The sequence below is a fragment of the Triturus cristatus genome, chromosome 2_1, assembly GCF_964204655.1.
Source record: "Triturus cristatus chromosome 2_1, aTriCri1.1, whole genome shotgun sequence".
NCBI lineage: Eukaryota > Metazoa > Chordata > Amphibia > Caudata > Salamandridae > Triturus > Triturus cristatus.
The window spans coordinates 48,704,893-48,720,670 of NC_140581.1; the positions used below are offsets into that span (position 1 = coordinate 48,704,893).

General features: G+C 40.9%; 1 protein-coding gene across 1 annotated transcript in view; it reads left to right on the forward strand.

Moving 5' to 3' along the window:
* LOC146863703 (long-chain-fatty-acid--CoA ligase ACSBG2-like) overlaps nucleotides 1-15,778 on the forward strand; it is a 456,555-nt gene that overhangs the window by 108,079 nt on the left and 332,698 nt on the right. The gene's annotated exons all lie outside the window — the stretch shown is intronic.

The window sequence follows — 15,778 nt, forward strand, 5'->3', positions numbered from 1 at the left end:
AGAGCTTCCCTGTAGACAACTATTAATGGTAGGACTGTTTAGGTTGTGATGTAGAAGGACAGCACTTAAGTCAATAGACAGACTAAACAAGTGCTTTGTGCAGCCCACAGCCAGATAATATAGATATTTTATACTTTAATATTAATAACCAGAAAACATCATGGCGTGATGCAGCTTTTCATGTCCATAAATAAAACCCAAATGGTCAGGTAGGGCTTGGTTTCCAGAGTCTTTAAACAAATTCAAAGCTAATAACACACCACTATAAGGGCAAATGATTCAGGTCCTAATCTAGCAAGGCTCCCAGGAATAGAGAATTCAATTGCTTTCTTACAAGAAAGCTCTTTTAAGTCCACATAAATATAAATTAAAACAACAAACATGTTCTCCTGTTATCTGAATACTCTATACAAACGTTTTTAAATCATTCATACAGCCTCACTGCCTCACAGCTACTCAAAAAAGTTCCCTTCCCCTGATAACACCTGCCCTCAAGGTATGCTTAAAGCACTGACCCCAGCCACTGTTTCTAGTTCCTTGACATTTTCAAACTTTCTCAAAGTAACAGAATTTTACGGGCCCAATAGAAAGCAGCAGTCAATTTAATTCAATTTAAATCTTTATTCGATCTTTGTACAGACAGATCATAAAAGCACAAATTCATTAGCTGAATCACAGTAAAACTCGTTGACTTCAAAAACATAAAACAATTATAAAAACCTTATTAAACCTTTTTAAATCATTATTGAAACCAATACCATCTGTAAAATTTGATTTGTAAAGATTAAGGTTCATAATTCATGATAGCCCCTGGCCCTTCTATTCCTCCAACAGGCCCATAAAAAGGAAGCTACAAAATAACAGTCATGGGGGTCCAAGAGACCTTTTGTAAAATTCAGTGCCACTCTGCATTGCAAAAAGTTTTTTCGCCTTAGAATTAGAAGGAGAAACCTTTTCCTTTCATTAAGATAAAACTTACAGAAAAGAACCAAATGTAGGTCAGACTGTGGTGAACCGTTATCACAAGGGCAGGGACCTAGATCTGCATGCTTGTACCTCTTTTCTGGGAACCCCAGCATCAAGGGAAGAAGATTCATGCGAAAGAGCAGCAGAATAAATCTGTGTTGGTCTACTGTAATGGAAGAAAGTTAACAGTAGCCTTCCTCCAGTCTTGGTGGGATTTGATCATAGACTGCAAGCGCCTGGGAATGCCTGTTCTTTTCCCAGCGGTCACAGTTGGCCTTCAGCAAAAATAGGTTAATTAATTTCTGTTTAGGGACCTTGATGCAGGTTGTCGGGTCCCTAAAGAGGTTTCTGTGGTATTCTTTTATGCTGTGTAATCCTAAACTTAGTGGGTTGATCTAGAATTTAGAATGTGTTGGGTGCCTGGCTACAAGGTTCTCCAGAGAGCAGTTGCTGTTGGATTGCCTGTGGTTAGGACGCTTATATGATTGCTCCTAAAATAAAGAAGAAGACTTCAACCTCTTTTCCACTATCTCACGGTACTTCATTACACTGGCAATGACCGGGAGTGGAAGGTTCCCATGAAGACATCATTTGAAACTGTGGAGAATTTTGAAGAACGACTTAAAATTGAATCAACTAAACTTCACTTCTACTTGGTGAGATCAACCTGTTCAAGCGTCCTAACACAATTTTGCTGTGGAAAGGCCCTGCGAGAAAACAAGGTACTGTACTGTGTGCTTTTATTTTAAAATGAGAATTTCTCTACGAAGTTACTACGGAGGCTTCCCTTCAACTTTCACTTCATTTCACCCAGCATTTTAACATCGTTCAGCGCTCATCTGCAAACAAACATTGTTTAGCGCTTATGAGATTTTAATAGCGGCATATCTAATCTCACTAGTTGCGTGTTTAAACAACTTGAAAGTGCACTCTCACCTTGGCGTCATTTGAAATTGACACGCGCTGCACTCGCGCTGTGCTGCCTTTCGGAGTTTCCTGCCTTACGTCGCATCAGTTTTTCAATCATGCCTGCACGTCATTGAAGCTTGTCTCCTTGACAATGCATTGACGCTTCTTCATAGATGCCACGGCAGGCCATTGTGGAAACATTTATTCAAAAAAATTGTTTTCTTTTAAGTTGCTTGTTGTTCAAAATACGCTGACAAACGCAGCAGAAGTCCTTGTTTGTCACGTTTCGCTGACAAATACAGCATTGTCGAAACTATTATTTTCATAATACTCATTAGTTGCTTGTTGTTTATTCTATACTGACAAGCACAGTCTCACACAGCATTGTTACATTACAACTCGGTCACACTCTGTTGGAAACTTTCAATTATATTTACAGTTTATTGATAGTTTATTTAATGACATAGTTTATTTCATTATTGCCTTTTCTTGTTTTTATTTCAAAATTTTCACTTTTCAGATTGAAGGAAATACTCATAACTGAATAGTAAATATAATATTTTGATTAATTTTAACGCTGACATGCAAATGGTAACCTCAGCACCTTTCTTTCTCTCTAACTCTGGTGAACCACCTATTCGTTGGTCGAAGTGGAAAAAAGTATTTCTCAACTATGCCAGAGTCTGTGGTGTATCTTTGAGCACAGAAAGGAAGTTTTCTCTTTTATTACATTGTCTAAGTTGTATTCGAACATCTCCCAGACTTAAACGATGATGAATCTGATAATCTCAATGAATTTGAAATTGCTCATAAGAAGTTAGATAAACATTATCTTCCAAAACTCAGTACTATCCTAGAGTGTTATCATTTTGGGAAACGAGTACAACAACCTGATGAGTCGGTCAAGACTTACATCACGGCTTTGCGCAAATTGGGTGCTACTTGCAAGTTTGAAAACTCATTAGAGGAACGCATATGAGACCAATTTATGCTTGGTTGTAATGTAGAAAAAATAAAAGATGAACTCTGGCAAAAAGACGATCCTATTCTAGATGAGGTAATTATCTTAGCTAAAAGAATTGAACATTCTTTAGCTTGTGTGGAGGTCATAAAGAAGAAGGAGAATGGGAATTTTCAAGAAAAGCATCAAGAGGAAGTTCAGGCCATCGACAAAAACTCTCTAAAGTCTTCCTTGAAGGGAAATGATGCAACCAGGATGGGTCGTCCTTCTAATTGTTTTTTGTCTAGTTCCAAATGGAAGGAAGATACTAAGGTCAAATGTTTTTGTTGTGATATTTATGGTCACCTTGCTAATGATAAATCCTGCCCTGCTCGTTCATCAAAATGTCACAACTGTGGGAAAACTGGTCACATTTCCAAAGCATGTAGGGCCAGGAAGTCTAAATCAAGCAAACGTGTCAAGGAAGTTTTTTTAAAAAAATGATGACTCTGAATATGAACAAGAGCATCTATATTGCGGGGAGATTGTTTCATCAGGTGTCTTTAACAAGTGTAAAGGGCCTGTTGACTCTGTTCTTGTAAATGATTGTAACATTAGAATGCTATTTGATTCAGGTGCTAAGATTTCTCTTATACCAAAAGATTTCTTTGATTTAAAATTACAAGGTAAAGTGAAAGTACATAAGCCTGATATCAAACCTTTGGCATACGGAGGTCAACCCATAAACTTTTTGGTTATTTTCTTGGTAATATTGAATACAAACAAAGACTAACTGCCGTGAAAATTTACATATCATGTAGAGGTGACAGCATTATCAGCTGGTTTCACCAGGCTGATTCAGGTGTCTCATTAGTCCCAGGAGCTAATCCCTGTATTGTACTAAGAGATTTATCACAATCCTCTTCTACTAAAAGCATTGGGAGTGTAGATTTGTGTGTGGAAGGAGTTGCTTTCAAGAATGACTTTAACTTGAAGTTACAAACTGAATACAAAGAATTTTTCAATGAGAGGTTAGGTTGTCTTTCTGACTATGTTCATAAGATCATTTTGAAACCTGATTCTATTTCTGTTTCATGCAAAGTACGGAATGTTCCCCTAGCAATGAAAGAATCTATGCGTTTGGAACTTGAAAAATTAAAACAAGATGGTATTATTGTCGAGACGGAGGCAAGCCAGTGGTTGGCCCCAGTTGTTCTTGCGCGCAAGGCCTCAGGTGAGGTGCGATTATGTGTGGACTTGCGTGCACTTAACCGTGCAGTTGTTGCGGACAAATATCTGCTTCCTAATATCTCTGAAATGCTTGCACAATTAAAGAATTCATGCATTTTCTCAACACTAGATTTACGTGCTGCCTATCATCAGGTAAAAACAGATACAGACTTCATGGATCTGACTGCCTTTATTACCCCGTTTGGGACTTTCAAATTCACACGTCTTCCATTTGGTCTAGTCTCCGCAGCCTCTGTTTTTCAGAGAGTTATGGAGGATGTGTTGAAGGGAATAAAGTGAGTCAAGATCTGCCAGGATGATCTGTTGATTCATGGCTCTTCACAAGCTGAACATGATTCGAGATTGAGAAGTGTCCTAGAACAATTTTGCAACAGAGGTTTGACTCTTCGTGAAAATAAATGCAAATTTAATCTCAATGAAATAGACCATCTTGGACATTGTTTAACGTGTGATGGAGTCAGACCCAAGGAACGTTTAGTAAGGACCATTGATAATTTACCTGCTCCTCAGTCACGTGAAGAGCTTGTAACATTTTTAGGTATGGCTGAGTATTATAACAAGTTTGCGCCACATTTTGCCAGCCGTACTCATGCCCTCAGGTCTCTTCTTAAGAAAGGGATAATATTTCTTTGGACACCTCAGTGTCAATTAGAATTTGAGGAAGTCAAGAAAGCTCTCAAGTCAGCTCCATCCTTGCAGAGCTTCGACATTACTGGTCTCAGAGGAGATGGAAGGCTTTCTGTCTAAAAGAGGTATTATTCATAAAAAATGCTCGCTTTACCATCCCAAATGGAACGGGATGGTTGAGAGATTCAACTGAGTACTAAAGGAATCTAGTCAATCAACCAAGGAACAAGGGCGTGACTGGAGAAATGAAATTCTAGAGAAAGATATGGCCAATCGTTTGACCCCTCATTCTACAATGGAAAACGTTCCCTTTGATTTGTTATGGGGACGTAAACCTAATACTCAATTGTTTCAATCCTGGATGAGAGGGTATGGAGCTGATACTAGTATTCCTGAGGATCCTCAGTGGAGGGTTCTTCAGAATGCTAAGTCCTAAAAGATTAAAGCAATCTTCGATGCCAGGAATGCCGTTGCTCATACAATATTTAACTCAGGTGATTGTGTGAGAGTTCGGTCTCCGCAAAAAACTGGAGGAAATAAGTTCTCTATTCCTCGTAAGGTGGTTAAGTTGTTTCAAAATGCAGTAAAACTAGATGATGGTCGCATTTGGAATCTTAATAGAATTGCTCCTGTACGTTGCTTTACTTCTTCAAATTCTCATGCTCAACAGTCTTCATCTTCACAATACATACCTCCTCTGCGTAAGAGTTCTCGTGCTTGTTCTGTTCCTGCAAAATTGCATGATTATGTCTGCAACTAAGTTCATCAAATATAATTCTTTTGTTTGTGTTTGGGGGTAGGTGTGTGGCATTCTTTTAAGTTTAGTGAGTTGATCTAGAATTTAGAATGTGTTGGGTGCCTGGCTACAAGGTTTTCCAGAGAGCATTTGCTGTTGGATTGCCTGTGGTTAGGACACTTATATGATTGCTCCTAAAATAAAGAAGAAGACTTCAACCTCTTTACCACTGTCTCGTGGTACTTCATTACACTTTCCCAGCCCTATTGCTTTCAATTCCCTCTCCACATATCTGAGCCAGCCAATCCTGCTATGGCCCTTGAGCCTCAGGCAATCACCAATTATACGTTGGGTTAAGTTGACGGTGTCCCTTCGCCAAATCAAGAGCCACAACAGGATGGGTGCCATTCTAATAAAGTCAGACAGATATGGGAGGCCCAATTCGAGATGCAAGATGTAATTTGATGTTGAAAGTGGTAGCGAGACCCTGGTCTTAAAAAAGTTGTCTTCCACTATCTGCAATTGATCAATTTGAGCCATTCCCCACACTCCGGCCCCATAAGTTGCCTCCGCCTTAATTTTGGCTTGGTATATGTTTTTTATTGTATTAAGAGGGCTGGCACCTAATTCTTTGGCAAAACCGTTTATGGCTTGGTTACCTCTTTCCATACCCAGGGCCCTTGCTGCCACTAGTTTGTTCCAGGATTGCTTGTTATCAAACAAGATCCCCAGGTATGGGAAGGAATCACCTACCTCGATTTCTTTTGAGGCCAGATGGAAATATGGTGTTTTAGTGCTTATAGGAGGTCCCGCTATAATAATGAATGATTTGGATTCGTTCACCTTAAGATCTAATGATGCCATAAATGAAGCATAAGAGGATATAAGGCTTTGGAGAGCTATCCCAGTCCTGGCGATTAAAACCGCATTGTCAGCGTATGCCAAAAATGGGAGAGAGATGTTGTCAAATAGCGGCACATCTAGGGAGAGACCAGACAGGGCTGCCTCTACCCCTTTGGTATAGATGGAAAAAGGAACGGGGCTGGACACAGCCCTGCCTGACTCCCTTCTCAATCTTGAATGACCGCGTGAACTCCCCATTTCTGCCATACCGCACGAAGGCAGTGGCATTGGCATACAACTGGCGGATGAAGCTGATAATCAGTGGGTCAATCCCCATACCATCCATCATCAGCCACAATTTAGGGTGGGACACACAATCAAAAGCCTCTGACAAGTCCATGAATGCCATGTATAACCTCCCTCCCTCGGCCTTCGTGTACTTGTCTATGCAAAGCGAGAGATTGAGACTTTGATCCACTGTCCTCTTGCCTTTCAGAAAGCCATATTGCGCTTGCATTAAAATGTTACGATCTTGGGCCCACTCCTCCAACCTGGCTAACAACAGCCGGACCATAAGTTTGGCAGTTGTGTCCAAGAGGGAGATGGGCCTATAATTCCTAAGACAGCCTCTATCTCCCTTTTTAAAAATTGGGACTATTATACTGTGGCTCCAGGAAGATGGTGGGCCCACCACCGCTATACTGTTAAAAACATTTATCAATAACGGGACCCATAGCTCGAAATCGACCTGAAAAAGGTCAATTGGGATCCCATCTGAAACCGGAGCTTTTCCTTTAACGCAGGCTTCCAATTTCTTTCTTACTTCATGCAGAGAGAAGGTCAGGGTCCCATTAGTGTGGCACATTTGGTCTAATTGAGGAGACTTTTGAGGGGAATGTAGTGCAAATATGCTTTCAAAATGCCCTATCCTGGACTCTTCCTTCCATGGCTATCCAAAGACAGATCTTTTGAGTCCTTGAAGTATGGAGCATTTATACCTTTCCAGAACTCCTTGCTATCACATGAACTCACAGATTGTGCCAAATCGGCCCAGGCCTGCTCCCTTAGTTCCTTAACATGCGTACTTCTTGCCTGTTTATAATCTTTACGAAGAGAACTTATTAGAGCTGGAACTCTGGGCTTCAGTTTTATGGTGCTATCAAAGGCTCTCTTAGCTAGGGAGCTTCGTGAATCAAACCACCGATCGGATGGTATACCATTTGCTGGTTTATGTCGGGTAAGTGTGGCTTTTAATTTTAGGAGAAGGGTTTCAAACTGGGAGACTAGAAGTGAGGGAGAGACATCCTCAGTCAAACAGAGTAAAATGTACCCCTTCACTTTAGTTAATATGTCAAGTTCTTTTTCACCACCTGTTCCCACTTCAGTTGGTATCCATTATTTCTAGATAATGAGATGTTATTCACTATCGGACGATGTCTCTTCACTTTTTGGGAGGTGTTTAATTGAATAAGTAATAGTGCATGGTCACTGTGGTCGGATAAAATACTGCTAGAGTGATCAATTCTATCCTGCGATCCAGAAGAAGCTAAGATAAAGTCGACTGTGGACTCCGAGTTGTTTCTCCTAAATGTGGGCTCTATTTGACCTGTCTTGCCATTATTAAATATACTGCGGTGACTTGTATACAATAACCTATTGAGTGTGTCACCATATTCGCTATGCGTAAAATGTGTAAGTAGGTTACCTTGCGGATCTTCCAACTCACACACACTCGCTTCATTATTTGCATAGATGAATATTAAAATCCCCCAGCCATATTAGGCTGGGAGGTCATTTTGTGTCCGTAAATTATTAGATCGAATTTCATTATTTAAATTATCAACCACTTGTTTCATGTTACCCCCTAAATAATTATCGTAAAAATTAATTAATGTTCAATGGACCTCATCTTTCACCTCCAATTGGAGAATTTGAAAATAATTATTCTGAGGACCCAACTGTTTTACTTTTACTGAGAGTGTTAGAAACCAATGTTAATAAACCACCCTTAGCTCTGCCTGACAGTGAAGGAACGGCTGTGGTGTGAACCGACCAGAGCCCTGCAAAAAATACTGGCTCCACTCCCCAGGTTTCTTGGAAACATATAACGTTTTGAAGCAATTCCTGCTACGTTCCATGAAGCTAGACCTATGAGGTTCCTAACACCTGTTTCCTAGGATAAAACAGACAGGGGTAAAGCCTGCCTAGTGGGCTCAACATTAGCTGAAGATGTATAAGGTGGGTACGTGGGTATTGATGGTCAGTCGCATGCTTCCATATTAGAAAGGGCTTCAAATCTGTTTGAGAGCCCAACACCCGGTGTGGTGTTTAGGCAGTCCATCAGATGTGACGTCGAAAAACCTGATCTTAGGCTGCCGCTCTGATCGTAGCCTGGAAATGGGGCCTGGTTATAAAAGTATTCCAATGGCAGAGGGATGATCTGCGTGTTCCTAGGGCGACATCTGTCCAGATTTCTAAGGCGGAAAATGCCAGCATAAGGATTATCAAAATGTATCACTACACAATCTCCAGGAAAAGTTTCCATTGAATGGCCCTCCCACCTCACCGTCCTTGCCATGATAATTTGGCTAGCTAACTTATGACTGCCCATACCCCAGTTCATGAATTGGCTGGATAGCCAGTGCAGGCATTTGTCGATGAGCAGTCATTGTTTCCTTGTTGAAAAAAGTTAAACTTGGACAAAAACCTATAGGCCTAACATACTACTTTCAATGATCATTGAGATACTGAAAGTAATCACGGCCATCTTCAGGAATCAGAGATTATCCTCCTTTTTGGAAGGTTACTCTTAGGTCCTGTCCCTGGCTAAACTTCAATATTTAGTAAAGGGTTCCTCAGGTTTACCTATGTTAGAACCCTAGCATGACAGCTTTCCAGTCCTTCTGCACCAGACACCTACCTCAAGTGATAAATACACACCTGACTCCTACTTATATCTGTTTGTCGTACTTGGGAAAACCCTCCTCTTCTCCTCCAAGAGCTCCATTCTGTACCATCTCAATCTCTAATCAAGCATAGACTATACCTTCTGTGCGTGGGCTTCTCTCATGCAGTGATCTTAAAGTTGAAACAATTTTGAAACTTTGCAGCCAGTAAATCTGTGGTCCTTAATAGGTGTGACACACAGAACTGGCTAGTGGTATGGGAGAATTAGGCAGAAGGTACATTGTACCACAGCAGTACATACCATATAGCATATCCCATCATTTAAATGAAAAGAAAGTGACATCAATCAAACAACCAGTGCATTTTTAAAGTGCATGGCTTCCCTAATAGAGTTTTCCAGCACTACAAATAAAGATAGGAACCGCAAGAACCTAAAAAGAAACAGGTTTTCCACTGAACAGGACCAAGAACAACAAAAGATTCATCAAAGTATATGTCCTTAAATTCCCTTATTGTGTAGGCATTTGGTGAGATTGAAGTGGGAGATTGAGTAAAATGCTGTGGAGAGGTCCAGGAGGATGAGGGCCGCTGTGTCTTCGCTTTCCAGAAAAATTTATATAATCCATGATAGTGATGAGGGTGATTTCTGTGCTAAAATCAGACTGATTGGTGTTGAGGAGTTGGTGGTTATTGAGGTGTACAGTGAGGTGTCTTTTGATCATTTTTTGTAAGATCTTGGCCCAAAATGATGATTAGTTTGTATTGGTGAGTGGGAACACTGGAAGTAACATCACTTCCTGTCTTCTCCTTGCTTTATTCAACTCTTCAGGGAATCCCATCAGTCGGCCGTCCCCAGCTAAGGGAGTAAATAGATAAGGGAATTGTCTGTTTGGACCTGTTAGGGTCAGATAGTGCCTTGGGCTAGAACTCTGATCTGTTAAAACCTACAAGATAGGAGAAAATCATGTACTTTACCCAGCACCCCATACTGCCAATTCTCATAATCACACCTAAATATAGATGATCGAGATCCTCAAATAGTATTTGCACAACCCCTTGATGCACACTCATACACATCCCACTAATTACCACACACCGCAAACAGCAGAACAAACATTCCAACTCATTCTCTTTAAGGCTTTCTCAACGGTACTCCATGCCTTAGAAATCACACACATCGCTAATTACCAGCTTGAATCCTTGTTCATCACAGAAACATGGATTACCCCTATATCTGTGCACATATTAGATGTCCTTCTTCATACAGGCTACAATATCCATTGCGTTGACCATGCACACAAGAAATTAGGAGGCCTTGTTGTCAACCACATGTTCTCCTAGTCTGACACTACTCAAGCAGGGATGCTTAACCCTATAGTGCTGCTCATATGCTATATTCTATCCTCTGCAATCTAGACCACAACCTTTCAACTCATCTACTGGCCTCTGAGGCAGGACAATAATTTAATTGATGAGTTCATTGATGAGATGTCCACACTTCAGCTATCCAAAATGCCTACACCATCTTCTTGGATTAATTAATCCTCCTAGTGAACCCAAGCTCAAACTAATCAATAGACACGCTCTTCCACCTCATTGATACACTCAACGTGGCACAGCATATCACAAAATCAACACACACAAAATGCCACATCCTCATCCTTGTCTTCTCCATATCATTAACAATCCACTGCAAACCACACATAGCCCTGAGTTTGACCACTTACTTTGCCATCCCTATCTCCCTGCTCAACATTCTACCAGCAAGCGAGGGTCAATTACTTTGCCATCCCTATTTCGCTGCTCAACATTTTACCAGTAATCCAGAGTCAACACAAGACAAAACCTCCTGATTTTTCAAAAGACTTCTGCGTAGACACCCTAATCCTTGAACTCACCTCCCACCCTATCTAATCCACGTCTGACTCCGCAGACTTCTGAACATCTTCAGCAATTTTTTTGGAAAGCCCTGTGAATTTCTATTCTTCAATTGTAGTATGCATGTGCAAGCTAAATTCTTCAACACCCTAGAATTCTATAGACCTTATCGACAAGAATAAATCTATCCATAGACACTAAAGAAAATGGAAGAAAATGAGAACTCCTAGGGATCTCTGAATACTAAGCTCCTTCCAAGCAACACACAGCTCATCACATCAGACAAAGCAAAGTACTAAAACAATCCCATCATTGAAACCATCAGCACTAGCAGAATACCGTTCAAGACAATCAAGCACTTCACCAACTCCCTGCCAGATACACCTATTCTTCATTCCACAGAAACTTTAATGCCAGCAACATGCTTGTCAGTGAAAGAATTCACAAAATCTGATAGCACTTCAATGATACTAAGCCTGCTTCATCTTTTACACCCTCCCTTTCCCATAAAATTCTTCAATAGTCAGCCTTATAAGCCCTACTTTTCCCTGATCTTGCAGACATGCTGAACTCTCTCAAAGCCACTTTCTATGAGAATGATGTCTAACCATCGGCCTTCATCAAATCACTCTCTAAAGATGCACTATTACCCCTACATACAAATATAATTGCTTCCCTCACTCATTCCATCTTTTCAGAAGCATTAAAGGCAGGCCAGATTCTCCCATTGCTAAAGAAACCTACATTAAACCTTGATGGCCATGCCAACTACTGGCTGATCCCTTACCTGGCAGTCATTGGCAAGTTAATTGAAAAAGCGGTCTATGATCTCTAAGATCACATCACTGCTAACCATCTCCTGCACAACCACCAGTATGGCTTCAGATCCTGCTGCAGCATGGAAACCAATACCCTACACCACATAGATGATACTCTCTTGACCACATATGAAAATTACCCCTGCCTCCTGATATTGCTGAAACTCTCAGCTGCCTTCTACACTGTCAAGCATTCCATCATAATGTGCACCCTGGTCTCTCAAATGGGATTCAACAGTCATGTATTTTTCTTTTACCTTCTTCTACCTTTCCTAGTGACACCAGCTTGTTCTCAAGGGCACCTCCAGGTCACTAAAGGTCCCTATCCCCATTGGAGTCACCATGGGCTCCATACTGTCTCCTTTCATCTTCAACCTCTATATGGAGTTATTAGGTGCTACATTCACCGATGCCAACACAAAAATATATGAACGACAGAGTGCTGAAACTTTTCAAACACTCACCCTCAGTCACAGATCTGGGTTGAATCCACCATTGTTCTTTAGCTCACTTTACCACCTCAGTTCGGACCCAGCTATATGCAAATCAGTCTTGATCCTGTGCTTCATGAGAACAGTCCAGCCCGAACTGCCAAGCCAGGTCTTTCCTGAACCCGAAACAAGCATCCTAGGACTGGTTTCGGGGTTACACCCCTCTTCAACCATGGCTAGCATGAATCCAGTGGCAAAGTGAGCAAGGGACACAAGTCTGGGCATACCCTGCCAACTTAGGGCGAACAAAGCAAACACAAAGAGATGATGGACAGAGCGATGAAACTTTTCAAACACTCACCCCCAGTCATAGATCTGGGTTGCATACATCACCATTCTTCAGCTCACTTCGCCACCTCAGTTCAGACCCAGCTATATGCAAATCAGTCTTGACCCTGTACCTCATGGGAACAGTCCAGCCCGAACTGCAAAGCCAGGTCTTCCCTGAACTGGAAACAAGCATCCTGGGACCGGATTTAGGGTAACAACCCTCTTAAGCCAGACTAGCTCGAATCCAGTGGCAAAGTGAGCAAGGGAACCACGAATGAGCATACCCTGCCAAATTAGGGCGAACAAAGCAAACACAAAGAGATGATGGACGGAGTGCTGAAACTTTTCAAACACTCGCCCCCAGTCACAGATCTGAGTTGAATCCATCATCGTTCTTTAGCTCACTTAGCCACCTCAGTTCAGATCTAGCTATATGCAAATCAGTCTTGACCCTGTACCTCATGGGAACAGTTCATCCCTCACAGATGCCAACTTCAAGATTTATCAATATGCCAATAATACAGAAACCTCCACTACTTAAGGCATCCCACTCCTCAAACACTGCTTGCACATCATACAGACATGGATGTACATCATCTAACTGATGTGCAATCTTGACAGGATTTCTATAATTTGCCAAGAACAACAAACAAGATACTAGACAAACCTGGCACAATGACATGAACTTTGACAGCTTCACATCACAATGTTCCACCAAATGCAAAGTCACTTGGATTCATCCTAGATACAAACATCACTCTTAAGAAACACATTGCCAAAAAATACAAAGATGGCCTGGTACAAGCTCTCTCTTCTAAAGAATGTGAAAGCATTCCTTCCAGAAAGTGACTGCTGAGCAAACCCTTGAATTTTTACATCTGTCTAGTGGGAATGTTCTACTCCATGGCCTCCCAGACTCCACACTGGCACACCTAAAAGACATCCTACGTGCCACAGCAGATCTTCGTCATGGTCTATAGGAATAACCACATGAATTCCATTATCTCCCCTTACCTGCCTTCTCCATCTTCAAAACCAGCGTTATCAATTACAATACAATCACAACTGGCATTCTCGATTATCTTTCAGATAGGCTCAGTACCTATGGTTGTTTGCAGCATACCAACAGCCATGACTCAATGTATTAACCGTTCACAGCCTATCTTCCTCGCTTGTTCCTCATTGACTTTACAATTGTCTTTCACATTATATAGCATTTTGCTGCTTTTGACTAGGTTCATGCTATAGAAAAACCACATAGATACATATTCATATATACCAAAACCACCTTTGATGATTTCCCTTAGTTTGACATTACCCATATTGGGGTTTCTTCCTAAAAGGACACAATCACCTCACTCACGCATTGGTGGTATGCTTAATGAGAGGCAGCTCCTCCTGAACAATAGATGTGGCGTATAGCCAGAGCTGTTTTTTCTCTGTAAATGTTACTCAGAATGATTGACCACACTGTTTTAAAATCCCCCATCAATTATTTTGTTTGATCTAGAGCCCGTGCAGCTCTGTGCTCATTTTGTACTTGTTTCAATAAAATTAATTGCCAATGAGGAAATGACATGCAATACCTTCCTAGGCGCTGTGCTCCTCTACAGATGGCACCATCCCAAGAATTCTATGTTTGTCCTGGTGTGCACTACTTTCCAACCCTGTAGGTTTCCTGTGTTAGGAAAAGGCATATAACTGGTCTGAACAGGTTGCACCATCATTACTTAAGGGGCACCTAATCTAGCATTCTGATATGTATATGGTATATATCCACAAGATGGTTTTGGTGCTCTTGGAAGGTCAAACGAACATCCAAGTCATGATACGCTTGGTGTCAGAAATGGGGTTACTGGTTCACTGGGATGTAAGCCCTGGTCAAATTGCAGCCAGAATACTTATCAGGAAAAGGAATAATCAAACCCCAAATTAACCTTTCCTCATCCCATGGTAGCTTGGCACAGAGCAGTCAGGCTTAAATTGGAGGCAATGAGTAAAGTATTTGTGCCACAGTAAAACAGTGAAAACATCACACAAAAAGGATCACATAACAAGTTAGAAAAATAGAGCAAATTTTAATTAATAAAACAGGACCAAAATGACAAAAATCCAATCAGTGGAACAGGAATCATAGATTAATTAAATATATAGTGTAAAATAATGTCTGAAAGTACAAAACGGCAAATACAGCTATCTGGTCGTGCTGGACTGATATTGTCCACGTGAAAATCTGATGCACCTCCTCACATCTGAATATAACCTTTGACACACCCACTCTAAAATACAGACTACCATTTTCGAAAAAATAGACACATCAATACCAGTTACTAAATACGCACTGACTGATTCCTAGGTTTACATACACATCTAATTATTCACCCATACAGTTACTCATACATGCAGTCAATCATCAATATAACACCATCATATGCACTCATACACCTATACAGACACTCACACACTGCCACATATCCAGAGTTACTCACACACCTAGTCAGTCATGCAAAGAATCAATCATACTTCCATTTACTCACCTATACAGTTATACAGACACAACCTCACTTATTCATACAGATACTAACACATAATTACTGTCTTATAGACTCACTGATACCAATACACACACATCCATGCAGCCACTCTCACAATTACTGACTCTCACATGTAGTTATTTATATACCCATCACTCACATAAACTGCCTTTTACAAATGTAGTTACTTGCACATGTATCACTGAGACATCAATTCACTCACCAACACACCTATACACACACTCACCCACCCATACAGCTGTTTCCACATGCACTCTTGAACCCATACACCCAGTGAACCAACTACTCACACATCTATGCACGGAGTCACATACCTCCCACCCACCCACACACACACACTCAGGCAGTCATAGAAATACTCAGGCAAGCAATCAATAACCCATATAGACACTTATGCAAATACTCACCAACCCATGCAGCAGTTTACACAACAACAGACAGACTGATACAGACTTTCACTCAGTTTATTCACTAAACCATGCATTCAGTAAGACACATTTAATCACTCATTTATACAGTCAGTCACATACCTACTAAATCCTTCATACAGACACTTAAATACCCACTCATTCTTCAATACAGCTTGG